Below are 19,139 nucleotides of genomic sequence, written 5' to 3' on the forward strand. Positions count from 1 at the left end.
GATAATTTTTGTTCCAATTTGATATGTACAGTTCTTCATCATATTAGATAATTCCACTGCTTAATTTTCATATGGTGTTTTCTTCTATCATCTCACATAAAATTTTAAATGTCAATGTACAAACACCCCAGTTAAATGTCATTTGTGTTGACTTTTTCCCAAGAAAATTAAAAAATAGCAATTCCTGAAATAGAGAGTAAATGTTAATGTAAGAATTAGAAGCAATGCAACCCAAAGCAGCCCACCAAATTCAAACTCAGCTCACCATGGAAAATACTTGCAACTCCATTTGTGTTATGCACACACCTATGCATGTATACATATTTAATACATATTAAAATTCATCCAGTCTTTAAGCTTAGCTATAAATAGTCACATTAAGGTAAAAAAGAAAAAACAGTAAATCATCTGAGGAAGAGAATGAAATAGCTTCTGAAATATCTATAAGTTATGTAGATCTTTAAAAAGTCTAGTAAAGATGTAAGAGCAAACCAGAAGGAGTGAGGGGCTCTCTAATGCAAATTACTTTAAGTGTACAAATGATTAATGATGGGCAATGTGTTTTCTGCTCATGTTAACTCAGATCATCCATTAGTTACAAAAAGAGCTGCCTGAGAAGCAGCAGCTTCATATAGAGGCATGATGAAATTCTGAGCTGTTCCCTCTAGGCTAAGTCTTTTTCAAGTGGGGCACCAACAGAAGCTGCATACTCCTAGCTTCCCTTTTCTTTCTAATCATAGACAAAATGAATAATTTGATTTTGGTTACTGTTCTTGTGAATTTTAAGGTAGATTGTTTTGGCTGTAGGTCACAATTAACCTATCAGTAAGTCTTCACATATTTTTATTAAATTGCTTTCAGATTATAGTAGTTGGTCCACATCAAATGATATGATTGAGCCTTCTCAGGAAACCTGATTTATTCTGTGGAGCTGGAGCTCAAGAAAGTAAGGAAATTCCTTTGCCCTTTCTTTCAGCTGCTTTTGTCAAGTTGTGACGATTATTACAGTTGGCCTCTGCTTCTTTAATAGGAGCTTTTCGATAGTTCTTTCACGTGACACTTCCTTCTTATATACCAAGTCTTGAAAGCTTTAACCTTTGCATCATTCAGTAAGATGAACTTGACTTTGAGCCATTAACTCCCTTGAGCTATTCTCTTGGAGTTTATATTCTTGTTTATGATTTTTTTTTTTTTTTGCTGTTTTTCAGTGTTTTAAAAACCAATGAGGTAAGTGGCTATGTGACACAATAGTAGAGGGTTATTGAGGAGGGTGGATGCGGAGGGAAGAGGAGAAGCTTGGCTAAAACAAATTTCTCTTTGGACACAAATGTTCAATATTCCTAATGGTTAGAATTTGTCTAAAAAGAAGAAAAGGAAGGAAAGCCCAATGTAAGAATTGCTTGTAAAATATATGTATGTGAAACCAAACCAAATGAATTCTACCGGATGGCCCTACATTTTAGTTAGTCTCTACAAACCTCCAAATAGCCCAGGCTGTGTGTGTGTGTGTGTATGTATGTATGTGTGTGTGTGTGTGTGTGTGTGTGTGTGTATATAACTTCCTTTTAGAATCCTTTTCATTGCAAAGTAAGTTTTCTTTAGGCCATTTCCTTTTGGAGGAAAGAACTAAAATATTTTGAGAATATGTGCTAGGGTTTGAAATGAATTGTTATGGAGGTTTTACATACCAGAGAAAATATGCAGGTAGATTATTCTCTTAAATGACTAGGAGAAATGCTGATTATATTCCCTTTGAAAACACAAAATGTTACAAAAATGCTAAATAACAAAGAAAAAATGCTATTGACTTTCACTGTAGTTTTGGTTATTATCAAAACTTGACTTCACTGACAATCAGGGTTGGTGAGTTGTAGGCATTGAACTGGAATTTGCTGGTTCCTAGGTTTCTGCTTAGTTAAAATCTAGGAACCAGCAAATTCCAGATCAATGCTTACAAGTACAGATAAGAAGCTGTAGTTTGGATGTTTATTAATAAAGCTACCTCAATATCTGACATACATACCTCTGATGATTTCATAAAAGAACTAAGAGTCAATCCATGTCCTCAAAAATGCCATCTTAAAAATCCTCAAATTGAGTTTTATAGGCCCAATTATGTCAAATGTATCATCTGAGTAAAATTTTCATGTCAAGAATAATCATAGTGTTCCATTACCTTTAAAAAACATGAGCAACTACATTATTTAAAAGTCCATCTAGACATTTACATTTCAGGTTTTTCAGCAGAAAATGTGAAAAAAGATAAGAAAAACTCTTTCTTAAAAATATCTGAATGACAGTGTAATTGTTGGACAGGTTCTTCTTGTGCACTGCAGACATAAACCCAATCCACCGAGACAGCATTATTGCAGTAAAGAAAGAGTTTAATTAACACAAATCTGGCCAAGTGGAAGGACAGAAATTTATTATTACTCTAATCAGCCTCCCTGAGAACTCAGAGGCTAGGGTTTTCATGTATTATTTTGTGAGCAGGGGGCTGGGGAATGTGTGCTGCTGATAGATTGAGAATGAGATCATAAGGGTATGGAAAATGGTCCTCATGTAGTGAGTCTGCCTCTGGGCTGGGGTCACAGGACCAGTTGAGTCATGAGTCATGGGTCTGGGTGGGGTCAATCGGTTGCCAGATTGCAAAAGTCTGAAAAAGCATCTTTAAAAACCAATCTCAGGTTTTACAATGGTGGTGTTATCTACAAGAGCAATTGGAAAAGTCACAAGTCTTGTGACTTCTGACCACATGACTCTTGCACAGTAAGAGAGCCATTTTAGCAGAATTCAGGCCCCTCACATAATCCTAGTCTTGTGCCCTTTCATTAATCTTCCAAAGACAATTTCAGTCCCCGAACAAGAAGGGGACTGATTTTAGGGAAGAGCTATTATCATCCTTGCTTAATTAAACTATAAACTAAATTTTCTCTGTGATTGGCTTGGCCTACAACCAGTAGTGACTCTGCAGCCCAGATTGTCCCTGTTGTGGTCCCTGCCCCATGAGATGAAAAAAATGTGGTGAAAGCGAGACACCAGCTGAAGTGGCAATAACAGTTAATCTCCCAGATTCCTAAAGAAACTGGGTCCTTCTGTTTCACAGGCTCTCTGCTAGGGACTGAATATTTGTGTCACCCTCACCCTAACTTCATTTGTCGAGGCTTTATCCCCAGTGTGATGGTATTTGGAGGTGAGACTTTCTGGAGATAATTAGGTCATAAGGCTGGAGTTCTCCTGAATAGGATTAAGGTCCTTATAACAAGATCTGAGAGAGATTGCTTCTTTGTCTGCTCTGTGAGGACACAATGAGAAGACTGCCATTTGCAAGCCAGAAAGTAGGCTCTCATCAGGCACCAAATTTGCCAGCAACTGGATCTCAAATTTCCCAGCCCCCAGAACTGTGACAAATAAATGTTTGTTGTTTAAGCCAAAAAAAAAAAAAAAATCATTACACTATCTGACCTCAAAACATACTATAAGGCTATGCTAACTAAAACAGCATGGTACTGGCATAAAAACAGAAACAGAGACCAATGTAAGAGAATAGAGAGACCAGAAATAAATCTGCACATTTACAGCCAACTAATTTTTGGCAAAAGTGCCAATTGGAAAAAATGGAGAGAGGTTACCCTCTTCTATAAATTGTGCTGGGCAAACTGTATATCCATGTACAGAAGAATGAAATTAAATTTTTATCTCTCACCATGTACAAAGACTAACTCAAAATGGATTAAAGACTTACATGTAAGACAAACTGTGAAGCTACTAGAAGAAAATATAGTGGGAAAGCTCCATGACAGTGGTCTAGACATAGACTTTATTTTCTAGATTAGCTTAAGGGTTACAGAAAAATTGAATGGAAAATAGAGTTTCCATCTGTCCCCTTCTCTCCCCCATTAAATTTCCCCTATTATTAACAACTTGCATTAGTGTGATACATTTGTTACAACTGATGAATCAATATTAATATATTATTAATTCAAGACATAGTTGTATTAGTCAAAGTTCACCAGAGGCACAGAATTGAAAGGATATATATATATGTGTGTGTATATATATTTGTGTATATATATATATATATATACAACTATATATATATATATAAATCTCTCTCTCTCTGGGAGAGAGAGAGAGAGAGATTTATCATAGCAATTGGCTCATGCTAATTATGGAGATTAAAAAGTCCCACAATCTACCACCTGCTAGCTGGAGACCCAGGAAAACCAGTGACACAATTCAGGTGGAGTCTGAAGGATTGTGAAGCAGGGGCCACTGGTGTAAGTCCTGGAGTTCAAAGGCCTGAGAACCAGAAGCCCTGATGTCTGAGGGCAGGAGAAAATGGAAGTTACAGCCAAAGAAGAGAGAATTTGCCCTTCCTGTGCCCTTTTGTTTTTTTCAGGCCCTCAATAGATGGGATGATGCCTGCTCATGTTGGTGAGGGCCACTCTTTATTCAGTCTCCTGATTTAAATACATTTAATACTTTGTTAAATAGGAGTGGTAAGAGAGGATATCCTTGTCTTGTGTTGGTTTTCAAGGAGAATGCTTGCAGCTTTGGCCCACTCAGTATGATTTTTGTGGGTTTGTCATAGATGGCTCTTATTATTTTGGGGCATGTTCCTTTAATACCTAGTCTATTGAGAGTTTTCTTTTAACATGAAGGGTGTTGATTTTATTGAAAGTCTTTTCTGCATCTATTGAGATAATCATGTGGTTTTGGTCTTTAGTTTTGTTTATGTGATGAATCACATTTATTGATTCATGTATGGTGAACCAACCTTGCATCCCAGGGATAAAGCTAACCTGATCATGGTGGATAAGCTTTTAGATGTGCTACTGGATTTGGATTGCCAGTATTTTGTTGAGGATTTTTGCATCAATGTTCATCAAGGATACTGGACTGAAGTTTTGTTTTTTTGTGTGTGTCTCTGCCAGGTTTTGGTTTCAGGATGATGCTAGACTTATAGAATGAGTTAGGAAGCAGTTCCTCCTCAGTTTTTGGAATAGTTTCTATAGGAATGCTATTATCTCTTCTTTGTACATCTGGTAGAATTCAGCTGTGAACCTGGTCCTGGGCTGTTTTTCATTGGTAGACTATTTATGACTGATTCAATTTTGGAATTTGTTATTGATCTGTTTAAGGATTTAGTTTCTTTCTGGTTCAGTCTTGGTAGGGTGTCTTTGTACAGGAATATCCATTTCTTCCATATTTTCTAGTTTGTATGCATAGAGGTCTTCATAATATTCTCTGATGGCTATTTTTATTTCTTTGGGATCAGTGGTAATACCCCTTTGTCATTTCTGATTGTGTTTCTTTGAATTTTCTCTCTTTTCTTCTTTATTAGTCTGTCTAGCTGTCCATCTATTTTATTAATACTTTTCAAAAAGCAACTCCTGGACTTGTCAGTCTTTTGAATGGTTTTTCATGCTTCAATCTCCCTCAGTTCAGCTTTTTATTTGTTATTTTTTTGTCCTCTTCTAGCTTTGGGGTTGGTTTGTTCTTGGTTCTCTAGTTCTTTCAGTTGTGACATGAGGTTGGTAAATTGAGATCTTTCTAACTGTCTGATGTGGGCGTTTAGTGCTACAAATTTCCTTCTTAATACTGCTTCAGCTTTGTCGCAGAGATTCTGGTATGTTGTATTTTTGCTCTCATTAGTTTCAAAGAATTTCTCGATTTATGCCTTAATTTCATTGTTTACTCAAAAGTTATTCAGGAGCAGGTTATTAAATTTCTGTGAAATTATATGTTTTGTAAGCAATTTTCTTGGTCTTGATTTCTAATTTTACTTCACTGTGTTATTTTAATTTTCAATGCCCTAATAACATGGGTTTGGGCATCGTATTTGAAAATATGCTATTTGCCATCTGTGTATCTTCTTTGGTGAGATGTCTGTTTAGATCTTTTGCCCATTTTAAAATTATTATTTTTTTATTGTTGAGTTTTAAGAGTTCTTTCTATGTTTTGGATACAAGTACTTTATCAGATATATGTTTTGCAAATATTTTCTCACAATCTGTGGCTTTTTGTTTCATTCTCTTCATGTCTTTTGCAAAAAATAAGTTTTTAATTTTAATAAAATATAGATTATCTTTTTTTTCATGGATTGTGCTTGTGTCTGTGTGTTTCATGGATTGTGTTGTAACTTAAAACACTGCCAAACTCAAGGTAATCTGATTCTCTCATAGGAGTTATATGATTTTGCATTTTACATTTAGATCTATGACCCATTTAGAGTTAGTTCTCATGAAAGCTATAAGGTGTATATATATATTGCATGTGAATATCTGATTGTTCCAGCACCATTTGTTGAAAAGATGCTCTTTTCTCCTTTGTATTTCCTTTGCTCTTTTGTCAAAGATCAGTGGACAATATTTGTATAGGCCTATTTCTAGGCTCTTTATTCTGTTCCATTGATGTATGTGTCTATTCTTTGAGTCAATACCCCACTGTCTGGACTATTATAGCTTCATAGTAAGCCTTAAAGTTGGATATTGTTAGTCTTCATTAGAAGCTTTTGATAGTTTTACTTTGTGTATAGATTTTGTTTCTTTCTTTTAAAAATCTGAATTCATCACAAAATTCTTATTGCAGCATAATTATTAGCTTATTTCCTCTTTTTTATTCTGTACATACATTCTTTGCAGGTACATCATCAAGATTTTAGTTTGGGAAACTCCCATTTTGATCTGAGTTGTTATTCCCTCCCTTTTGAATTAGAGAGGTTAAGACATTGTCAGAATGGATATAGAGTGGTGGTGAATACTTTTGGACTGTTTTAAGTAATGTTCTATATCTGCAAAGAGCACATTTGAATGTTGCAGTGTGGCCTATCTAATTGTAAGTTGGCAATTTTTACAGATGTACTACAATATATACTGTTTTCTATTTGATAGTTGCATTTTAGAATATAAATTACTGATATTGTTAAATGGCATTTTTGTTAATAAAATACTATTACATATTTAATATCAATATAGACAAAAATCAATGATTCATTAAAATGTAAAGAAATGGGATATGAGTATAATTTCTAAAGCAATGACAAAATTGAATCAATAGAAAATTTCAAAGATGAAATTATTTAATTGATATAGTCCATATTAGTCAAGCTAACTCTTACAGTAGTCGAGACACAGATGCAGATGCTAGAAAATCCTACTGAGATTTACATTTTAATGTTTCTTAAAGACTCAAGTACATACAGCTAGAGGGTGTAGAAAAACAGAAAAAGGCTTTCACTTAAACTACGATTTATCAAATGATCTATGGGTCTCTAGTGTTAATAATTGTTTTGAAAATGCTGTTTACTCTGAGGTTGCCTTTTAATCAGCATTTGTTCAGTTGCATCATTGTAGCAATTTGTTTATTGCTTTTTCAAGCTGGAAAATTACAGGCCTTCTCTCTTTTATTTTACTTTTAAGAGTTGGCTTTGTGTTTGCAGTGTCAAAATTTACATTTTAAAGAGATAAGTAGGGAAAGGAGGGAAACAAAAACCTTCTCAGAGAGCTTTCTTCTTCTTGGCTGTGAAATTCACAGTGAAAAGAATACTGTTTCTGTTCATTTCTAGAAACTTTCAAGAGCAGGATTTTAACAACGCCCCATTTTTCTTACTTTCTTTCCGTTTTTTAAAAACATGAAAGTGTCTGATAGTGGAGTTAATTATTCCATTCTACTGAGTAAACATTCAGAACTGATGCCTGGATAAATGTCACAGTGTTTCCTAGCAGAGAAATCTTCTGGATTTCAGTGGATTACAGTGATCAGGTTCGCTGCAGAGGCTGTGCAGTGAATAAGGTGTTGCTTCTAAAGGACAACATTTATACCTCTGACAGAATTGGTTTCTATTTTTATAGCAACAGTTTTCCAGCTGATTAAGATAATGTCTTATCCTAACAAAATTAATATACAATTAATGCTTGAACAATGCAAGGTTTAGGTGCATCAGCTCCCTGCCCCGTTGAAAATTCTTGTAGAACTTTTGATTTCCCTAAAATTTAATTATTAATGTCTCACTATTGACTGAAAGCCTTACCAATGATATAAACAATCGATAAACACGTATTTTATATGTTATAAGCACTATATAGTGTATTCTTATAATAAAGTAAGCTAGAGAAAAGAACATGTTATAAAGAAAAACATAAGGAAGAGAAAATACATGTCCTATTTATTAAGTGGGAAGTGAATCTTCATGAAGGTCTTCATCCTCATTGTCTTCACATTGAGTACGTTGAGAAGGATGAAAATTGGGAGGGGTTGGTCTTGCTGGCTAAGGGGATGGCAGAGGCAGAAGAGATGGAGGAGACAGAAGGGGAGGCAGGATAGGCAGGCATACCTGGTGAAACTTACTGAAAAAATGCTGCAGAAAATTTGTATGTAAGCAGACCAACAGAGTTCAAACTTGTGCTGTTCAAGGGTCGACTATATTATGAAAAGTTTCCAGTAGATGAAAGTAAAATGTCTTATGGAAGGGAAACCTTTTTTCTAATTTGCACAGCTATAGGGATGATTATGCTTACAAAGGTGAAAACTGCTGGAAGCAGAGTAGATTTAGGGAAGAAAATTCTTGGGTTGCATTTTTGATCTGTTAAAGTTGTGCAACCATGAAGCCAAGAAGGCAATTAAATGTATCCAACCCAAAAGAGAGATTTAGGTTAGCAATATACATATAGGAAGAAACGCCACCTACGCAATGGTGATAATACGGTAATGGGTAAGCTTATGAAAAGATGGAGTGTGGAGTTGTAAGAGAAGATCTAGCATTGTGGAAAATCCAGAGTTTAATAGGGAATGGAGGAATCAGCAAACAGACAAGGAAGGACAACAAGGGAGTCCACAAGAAAGATGCAGCCATATGACTTCAGGGGAGCCAGGGAAGAGAGATGCTCAAGAAGAGAGTCATCCTTAGTGTGGAAGTTGCTGAGAGAACAGGTTGAATGAGAAGGGCACAGAGTCCCTTGAACTCAGGAGGATGGGGAAAGGCAAAATGCAGCTGCATGAGAAGGGCTGAGTAATGAGCAAATAGCAGCTCTGAGACATTTAGCTGTGGAGGATGGTGACAGGGCAGTGACTGAAGAGGATAAAGGACTGGGGGAGTTTCTTTTTTAGTAATGAGAAGAACTTAAGTAAGTGTTGGGGGATAATTCTTCATGGGTCTCTCACACTCCTCCGCATCTTGCAAGCAGAAGCATTGACTGCCTTTGTTCAAAACTATGTTTTCAGGAATGTTTGTATAGGGAATAGGCTTGGAAGATAAAGAAAGTGTTTTCCTCTGATCAAGGGTTAGATTTGTTTACTGTTAGTCAACAAAATAATGTCTCCCTCTGGGACAAAGCTCAGACGGACTTTGGGCACACTATGAAAGAGCTGGTTTCCCTAAGCACAAGGTTCCTATAATGCACCTTAAAATGACTCCAGGTATTACTTGGCTCTCTTCATATTGTTTTGCGGGCATTGGGGCTCAGGGAACCAAGGTCAATAGACTGGTCCTTGCGCTGTTTGCTTTGAGTAATAAAATCCTTTGCCTCTGACCCAGGAGTCTTGTGTTTTCTCCCATCATCCATAAAATCATGGCAAGCTACTTGCTTGCTTGCCAACAGAGTCAAATCTCAGGCTTTCACAGTTCTTCAGAGTAAGCATTGATGGTAAGAAACTGTAGAAAGGGAGAGAAAGAATCATTATAGTCAAGTTTTCTGAGATCAGTGAGGGGATGCGATTTAATGCATAGTTGGTTTTCAAAAACAACCTCCAAAATCTAGAAGTCTTGTCATGATTCAGCCACATAGATTCTAGCCCTTAAAGAGTCCTTTGCATGTAACATTCTTCTGCTCTCAGTGAATGCACTGCTAATTTTAGCAAGTTTCAAAGCTAGAACAAAAGACAAGAAAAATGTGTATCGTATTCTACTCACGGGATTATATTTGTGACATACTTTTTGTGACCCTGGTTATAAATAGGGTTTGTCATTTACTGATATTTTATATAAATAATTTTATCTTAACATCTTCTGTGAATGCATGTGTCTCTGTGTGTGTCTATGTGAAATTGTGTGTGTCAGTATATATGTGTGTCTGCATGTATGTGAGTGTCTGTGTGTGTGTGTGGTATGTTTGTGTGTCTGTGTGAATGTGTCAGTGTGTCGTGAATGTGTCTGCGAATGTGTATGTATGAGTGTGTATAGTATGTCTGCGTGAATGAATGTGTGTCAGTGTGTGTGTCTGTGTGAATGTGTGTGTGTCAGCATGTATGTCTGTGTGTATGCAGGCATGGGTCTGTATGTGAGTGTGCGCATGTGCTGTGCATGTGTGTCCGTATGTGTACTTCATTTCTTTCCTCCATTCATTATATTAGGAAGAAGGCTTTCTTTCACAAATTGCACACCTGGCTCCTAAATTAACTCTTCCTTGAGAGAAACATGAGCACTATGAAACACAAAGCCAATCTATGGAAACAATGATGTTTCCTGCTCTTATGCCTGTGGGACTGGTGAGTACCTGTGCATATTTTTTATTCTTTATAAAACTTCCAAATCAGAATACTCTGGTAATCCTGATTATTCACACTCATTCCCCACTTATAAAATTTATTATTTCATTTGTACTAAAAAGGCTGTCAATTTTTTAATGAACTTAAATAAAAAATTTTGGTTCTTACATGCTTTGCTTTTAATTTGGAATTTAAATAAAATTTTAAGAATATTTTAACCTAAAAGAAATATTTTTAAGGATAAATATGCTTTAAGATAATAATTCATATGCATAGATAAAGTGATTCCACGGATGTCTTTAAATAGAAGCCAGACTTTCTGTACTAGTGTTTTGGCCCGGGCTTCTGTTGTTCTCTCCTGAACCCTTTCTCTGCAGTTGCATGGCTGTTCTAATTGAGGGTGCTGTAAGTTAGCTGGCGTGCACACCTAATGCCATAAGGCAGGCAGCTTTTGCTTTTTTCTATTGTAATCCCGGTGGCACATTAGATTTTAAATTAACCTTGTGAAATTCTATCTCTTGAAGGCACTTTTTAAATTAAGAAAAAATCCATAGTCTTTGATATATGTATTCTATCTACCTGTCTGTCTGTCTATCTATCTATCTATCTATCTATCTATCTTTCTATCTCTTTTACAAGAAACACTTTACTATTCACAAATTGAGTTCCTATCATTCCTTAAACAGATGTGGCAAATATAAACCTGGTGTGATTGTATTGAAATAAACACACGTAATAACTTATGTGGAGAGGAACGCTGATGGTTAGAATGACCATGCTGGAATCTATCCTCTGCATCTACATTTAGGGAATGGAATCTCCCAGCCATTTAAGAAGTCGCTTGTGATAGTAGACCCTAAAACAGAAGACCTTAACTTTTTTGTACCATGACCGTTTTTTGTACTTAACTTCTGTGGCAGTCCTGTGAGGATGATGAACCCCTTCTCAAAATATTTTAAAATGCATAAAATGAAATACATAGAATCACAAAGTATGGCAGGCACGGTTGGTGCTATTCTGAAACCCACTTGCAGTCCCTGTACCATTTTGTGTGACCATTTTCCAGATTTTGTGAGTGCTGTATCCTGACCCAGACCTGTGAATTTCTTCCAGGGATTGCTTCTGGCCAGGGGGCACTCTTCCCGTAGACAGAGAGCTAGCAGTGCCTGTGAGTTTATGGCTTCTGATAATAACTGACTGTGCTCAGAGTTCGAAACCCCAGTTCTGTTACCTCCAGTTGGAACACACTCTGAGTTCTAATATTCACTCCAGAGCTCCCAGTGGAACCAGGCTGAAGCTGAGACCTCACCTGAAGTCCAACCCTTGCTGTTCTCTTTCCTTCTTCCCTACTTCTTCTCCCATTTCTCTTGGAAGTGCTGCCTTCATAAAACACTTGCACATGAGTCCTCATATCAGGATCTTTTGTCTGGAAAACCTCACCTAAGATACAAAGGAAACTGAAAATCCACTGACAAAGTATTTTTTTTTGTGACATAGTATGTGCATTTGTATTTGCACAACGAATACCAGGATTTCGTGGCAATTCTGATAACTACAATAATTTTGAAGCAGGGATGAACATAATTGATACTGCAAGTCGTCTGCAACTGCACAATGGTATTGCTAGTACTACAGTGATTGCCCACATCCATAATAACAGTAAATATCAAATTTCAGTTACTATTAGTGAAAATGAAGATGTAATTTTTCCACCTGTTGTAGGCAACTTAATAGTGCCTCAGAGATGTCCATTCCCAATCACAGAAACTTATGATTCTATTTCATTGCTTTACACGGCAAAGGGAAGTTGACTGATATAGCTTGGTTAAATATCTTGAGACAGGGAGTAATTCTGGACCCATCGTAATTGTAAGGGTATTTGTAAGAGGTAAAAAAGAGCATTAGAGTCAGAGAAAGAGATGTGATGATGGAAACAGAGGTTGGAGTGTTGCAGCCACAAGCCAAGCAATGCCAGCAGTCTGCAGAGGCTGGAAACGAGCAAAGAAGTGGATTCGCCCATGGATCACCCAGAGGGATGCAGTGCTACCCACAGCTTGATGTCAGACTTCTGATTGCCAGGACTGGAAGGACAAACATTTGTGTGATTTTAAGCCACAGAGTTTGTGGTTGTTTGTAACAATAGCAGTAGGAAACTAAAACACCATGCAAGTTCATAGATCCCTGAATTCCATCTACTGCCCTTCAGGGGTCATAGACTCAAGATTAAGAGCCTTTCAGAGAGGTTAATTCCTTGGGAAGGATCTCAGGTCCCTCAACTACAACATAATGGTGGTTTGTCTTAATGATGAATATGGCCTAGCTTGCTGCTTGGTTCACTGGTTTCATTGTCATTCACAGCCCTTGCCAATCTGGCTCAGGGAAGTTTGGCACCTAGTACTAGAACTCGGAACATTGAGACAAATTACCCACATTCATCCCTACTCCCACCTCAAACTAGGGATCATAGACATTACCAGCCAGGCGTAGAACAGGCTGGAAGGGTTCACAGCTAAGTCTTGGTGAGCAGTAGCCGAATGGCTGGGGACTAGGGTAGGGTGGCCAGGGCGAGTGACGGTTCCAGGGCTTGGGAAATGGCCCAAGTGATGCAGAAATTACTACTTGGGCAGAAACAAACCTCTTACTCATGAAACACATATTCAATCACTTAGTAACACAGACTTCTGTTCAAGGACCTTATACTATAGTTGGAGACAAAAGGCAAACACACAAGTATGTAAAGCAAGGAGTTTTGCACTGGGAACCAAACTAGTTGTTGTAAAGAGTGCTATGGGATTTTAGAGGGGAAAATGAATCAACAAAGGATAATCATAGAAGACTTTGTGGAGGAGGTGGGACAAGGCGGGTAGTATTTGCACAGCCAGAGAGAAGAGCAGAGGAAAAGCCTAATAGATTACAAAACGTAATGGGCCAAAAACTTGGAGTTGGGAAGCGGGCCAACTGCTTGTTTCAGCTAATTGTGCTGAATTAAAATAATTAATTCAGGGTTGTTTCCAGTATGCTGTGCCACAGGTGTGGTGTGGTCTCTACCCTCAAGGAGTCTGTGGTGGCGATGAAGGACATACAGGACAGGAATATGCTCAGCTACATTCAATGAGAAAGATTTATGCACAGTGAAGCGTGATTATGGTGGGCTGCTTCTAGGGGCGTGAGGTGTCATGGACGAGAGGGGGTTTGGAGAGAGGGCTACTTAGGTGGGACAGCACAGTATGGACAAATAGGCTGCAAAGGCTAGCCTTGGAGCAGGGACTAGTGAGTACCAGTAAGCAGCTCCATTCGGCATGTTCAGGTCTAATGACCTGAGCCCCTCTAGAAGTACAGGCAGGTGGAGGGAAGGCAAGACAGAGAAACACGCAGAATCCCAGGACTTGCTACTATATTTTATTAATCCTTTAGTGCTTTCCTAAAATAGTTCAAATCCCTCATAACAGAATTCATGGAATTTATCGATTTTTGTGGTACAGAATTTTGCTGCATTTACTAAAAATCCATTTCCAACTTATAAGTGCTCAAGATAAACCACTGTTACTCAGCCTTTCTTTATTGAATGACAAAGGGATGAAAAGGCTTCTGAAAATAGAAGAAGGAAAGGAGAAAATTGCATGCATTTTTTAAACGATAGACCCTATAAACAAATCCTTTTTCCATCTCCATTTCCCAGGTATTTGGTGGACGGTTTGGGATGTCAGGTTTTGCCTGTTGCTATTTCATTTTCCCGGAGTGTGCTTGACTCGTATGTTAGAGATAGTGTGAGTGGATAATTTATGCTTGGAAGAAAAGGCCATGAGTAGCTCCATTACATTCCTTCTCTGAAAGAACCAGTTCATTTAATAAGAATGGGCCTATTCCATCCATGTGAGGCAGGAGAAACTTAAGTAGTTCAGGATTCTTCAATGCAGATAATTTTTCCAAATGAGGTCTAGTTAGCAATTGTGTCACGAGTGATCCTAGACAGCAGAAATGGCTAAACAGTTGGGGACCACCCTGTCCTACATGTGACTGATGGTGGCCTGAATGTTCATCCTTCATATCCAGTTCACTATAAATCCCCTGACTCAGCACAGCTGTGGGAAAGGCAGTCCCATGCAAGCTGTTTCTTCACTTCTTTTTGGCCACACAAGAATGACCTTTGGGCCTGGAACAGTGGCTTTCCCAGAGATAATGGGCCCATACAGCCTGTACAGGGCTAATTGCCTTTGTGGGGATATCTTTCCCCATTGCAAACTTAATACATTCCCCTTTGCTGTGCTTAAGTGTGTACCTCACATGGCACCTGGCCAGCCTCACTGCTGTCTCTGTCATCCACAAGGAGGGGATGGGGTGCTCCTGCTGCAGCATGAGCAGGGTGTGTGTAGTCACATCTCTGCATGGGCTGCCTGGAGAGACTTGTTAGTTTTAGGGAACCAGCGCACACTACTGAAGCTGATCTCTTCCCTATGTAAGTAAAAACATCACTCCGTACAGTGCTTGGCAACTCTGATACCAAGATGCAATGTGCAGAAGTGTTTGGAGTCCTTGCCTGGGATTGGCACTGGTGCACAGTGAAGGAGCCTTGGGGGCCAGGGCTTCAGGTATAGACCCCAGGACAATGTGGGAAGGTGGGATCTTCTCCATCTCTGGGGGGCCTAGAGACATGGAGTGGCGATTGAGGAGCTTCAGTCCAAGAAGAGTGGCTCTCCACAAAGAGCTGGAAATAATGGGGGGGAGTGGAGTTGGCCATCTCCTGCCACCATGAGGGTGTGGCCCGGCATTATCTGCCAGATCTTGCTGGCCCCAGCACATTTGTAGGGAGCAGCATTGGAGGGCTGAGGTGCTGTCTGCTGAGGATAGAGTTGTATCCTCCTAAAATTCATATTTCATTCTCCCTAAACCCCCATGGAGTGTGTCGAACACAGGACCTTTAAGGAGGTGACTGAGGTGAAATTAGGTAATAAGAATGGAGCCTTGCTCCCATAGACTTGGTGTCTTTAAAAGGCAGGAAGAGAAACCAGAGTTCTTGCTCCACAATTTGAGAACTCAGTGAGAAGATCCAGGAGCCAGGAAGAGGCCTTACCAGAACCGGGTATGCCATCACCCTGAGCTCAGACTTCCCACCTCCAGGGATTTGATGAAATTTGTGTCTGTTTTTCAAGCCTCTCGACCTATGGTATGTTGCTATGGCTGCTCAAGCTAACTAATACCTGGTGCATCTCTCAGGCTGGTAGGGGCTGGTACTTAACATTTCAGGAGAACTAGGCCCCTATATGCTCTGCTCAGCCCATGACATGGGGCAACAGGTTGCTGTGGGCTGGCTTATTGGCAGTTCAGAGGCATGGAAATCGCCCTGCCTCCCTAACACCGGCTCGTTTTCCAAGAGGTAGTACTAGACTGTACTAGTTAGGGATTGCATCCAGCTAGGAATAATAGTAAATGTAGCTATTAATAGTGTGGCTTAAACAAATTAGGGGTTTTATTTTTCTCACTGTAACAGGTAGTCCAGAGCTAGGCATTTCAAGGTTGGCATAGCAGGTCCATAATGCCATCAGAGACTTGCACTCTTTCTGTCCTTCTGCACAACTGCAGACAGTGTGGTCATTACCTTGTAGTTTTCCAGGTGACTTCTCTAGCTCCAGCATCAAGTTCCTGAACCTGGTGAGAAGAAGAGGTGCCCAAACAACATGTGTCAGCAGATGCTGACCATCCCATAACAACTTCCACTTATGTCCCATTGGCCAAGACTGTGCTCTTCCCACCTGAAGGCAGGCTGGGAGATTTGGTGCAACGAAATGTTCTATTGGTAAGGAAGAAGCAGAGAAAGACACTGGAAGGCAATGAGCACTCTCTGACACACAGGATTCACAGAGCCGAAAGCAGGCAAACCAGAAACAAAGCCAAACCTCACCTATGCAGACCTGGCTGCCAGAGGGGAGAAGACAAAACCAAATACCCAGAATAGGGGCTGCTGTTGAAATTAAGGTGTAGACAAAGTCAGCAAAGACTTTAACAATAACAACAAAAGTAATAAGGGCAATTAAGGGAATTCAGTTAGACAAAAACAGGCTTTCTAGAGCTAAGACACGTGATCTTTTAAAGCATGGGTCCCCAACCTGGTACCAGTTCTTGGCCTATTAGGAAGCTGGCAGTACAGCAGGAGGTGAACGGCTGGCGAGTGAGCATTACCACCTGAGTTCCACCTCCTCAGATCACAGGTGGCATTAGATTTTCATAGGAGTACAAATCCTGTTGTGAACTGCACATGCAAGGGGTCTAGGCTGCTCACTTCTTATGAGAATCTAACTAACGCCTGGTGATCTGAGGTAGAACAGTTTCATCCTGAAACTACCCCTTCCCCAGGTCCGTGTGAAAGTTGTCTTCCACATTACTGGTTCCTGGTGCCAAAAATGTTGAGGATCACCAAGGAGGGCGGATCATCTGAGGTTGGGAGTTTGAGACCAGCCTGACCAACATGGAGAAACCCTGTCTCTACTAAAAATACAAAATTAGCTGGACATGGTGGTACGTGCCTGTAATCCCAGCTACTCGGGAGGCTGATGCAGAAGAATTGCTGGAACTCAGGAGGCAGAGGTTGCAGTGAACTGAGATCGCGCCATTGCACTCCAGCCTAGGCAGCAAGAGTGAAACTCCATCTCAAAGAAAAAAATTAATTAGTTTGGGCCAGGTGTGGTGGCTCACACCTATAATCTCAGCACTTTGGGAAGCCAAAGGGGTTTGATCACCTGCGGTCAGGAGTTCGAGACCAGCCTGTTCAACATGGTAAAACCCTGTGTCTACTAAAAATACAATACAAAAATTAGCCAGGAGTGGTGCCACACATCTGTGATCCCAACTACATGGGAGGCTTAGGAAGGAGAACCGCTTGAACCCAGGAGGCAGATGTTGCAGTGAGCAGAGATCATGGCACTGTATTCCAACCTGGGTGACAGAGCAAGACTCCCTCTCAAAAAAAAAATTAATTTGATAAAATGAAAGAGAGAATAATTATTCTTGAGAACGAAATTAATTGCCTAAATGATTAAGTTGAACAAACATATCAAAACCTAAAGCCAAAATACAAAGACCTGAAAATCATAAGCAAAAGGTAAATTCCTTGAAGGTCCTGGCTAGAACGTCTGACCAAAAGAAAGATTTGTATTTGCTAATGAAAAGGGCTAGCAAGTGCCAGATAGGATGAATATCTTTGAAAATATTGAACTCCTAGAAGAAAAAAGTAAACCTTTAAAAACCAAGATCTAGAGAAAGAACTTACTTATAAGGCAAATGGCCTTAAGTTGACACAAGGCTCCTTTTCTGCATGATTGGAAGCCTGAAGATAGTGGGTTAACATGTCTACACAGTGGAGACAAAAGGAAGATCACCACCACCTGTCATGGCAGGGTGTTTGCTGGCATGAGCAGATTGTGAGGGGACACTGTGCATTAGATATCTCAGGCATATACTCAAGAAGTTACTCTAATCACATCAACTCACTCTTTCTCAGTCATGAGAAACCAAAAATTTTGAAGATTGAGAGTTTAAAACAGCAATCAAAAGTAAACCTAGGAAAATCTTTAGAAACTTCTGTTGATAATCTAAAGAAAAGTAAGGTGAAAAATTCCCTATTTCTTCTGAAGCATTTTACAACTAATCTGATTGCAGGGTCCACAACTAAATCAATGAAACCGTTTCTTTATGTGCCAAGATAAGAATGCCAGGGAATTCCTGTGATAAGCATTCAAACACAGATGTCTCAATGTCTGTTGGTTAAAAGAGGCATATGGGGGAAATGCACATGTAGAATTTAAAGTAGGTAGATGATCTGAGGGGAGAGATGTTGTTACAGGTGTGTCTGCTAGTGCCCCCCAAAGCCCTGGCCTGTGTGAAGCTGTGCACTGGGGGAAGGAAGGAAAATGTTGAGGGGCAGGAAAAATGTGGGGGGTTGGTGGCTGCTAGTGAGCCTGGAGCCTGGGGGGAGGTTTTGGAGGTCCTCCTTGGGGATTGTATCTAGGTATGGAGTTGAGAAGTCATTTCTCTTAGAACACTGGTTTCGAAAAACTAAATGAAAGGGAAATGGGGAGAAAGGGAGGTGAAGGAAAGGTAGAGGAGAAGAAAGAAATCCTAGCTGGGAAATCAGAATGGGCTTATAATGAGTGGGACCAGGTGGCATGTTTTATGCCCATAACATTGACAGTGCTAGGCGGGGGTCTTCTGTTGCAGGGGTCCAGTTGATGCCTCATATTCAAGGTTTAGATGATTATGGGAGAATCCTTTATCTGAGAACCAAGGAGATGGACCTAATAACTCAAACAGAAAGGGATTACAGCTTTCCAGAGAACAAAGTGAATGACAACTAGATCAGTATTGGGCTTGAGGATGAAATGAAGGAGTGAGTGATCCAGAAACAACAGTAACCTGTAGATGAGGAGGGACACAGGTGGGCTCTGCAGTCTGCAAGAAATGTGGGTAAGTAGTCTGAAAAGAAACTTTTGGGCTGAACAGTCTGAGCAGCAGGTTCTTTGGCACCTGTCACCACACCTCTGCACTGAGATGCACTGGGATTCCCTGGTGCTATCACAAACTTATCATGCTGCCTTTTACTCACGTCCTCTTGGGTCAAGACTTTTTCACATGCCAGTGAGTGTTCCCTTAACCCAGTA

Source organism: Sapajus apella, unplaced genomic scaffold (genome assembly GCF_009761245.1).
Source record: "Sapajus apella isolate SASKATOON/1434 unplaced genomic scaffold, GSC_monkey_1.0 scaffold134, whole genome shotgun sequence".
Taxonomy (NCBI): Eukaryota; Metazoa; Chordata; class Mammalia; order Primates; family Cebidae; genus Sapajus; species Sapajus apella.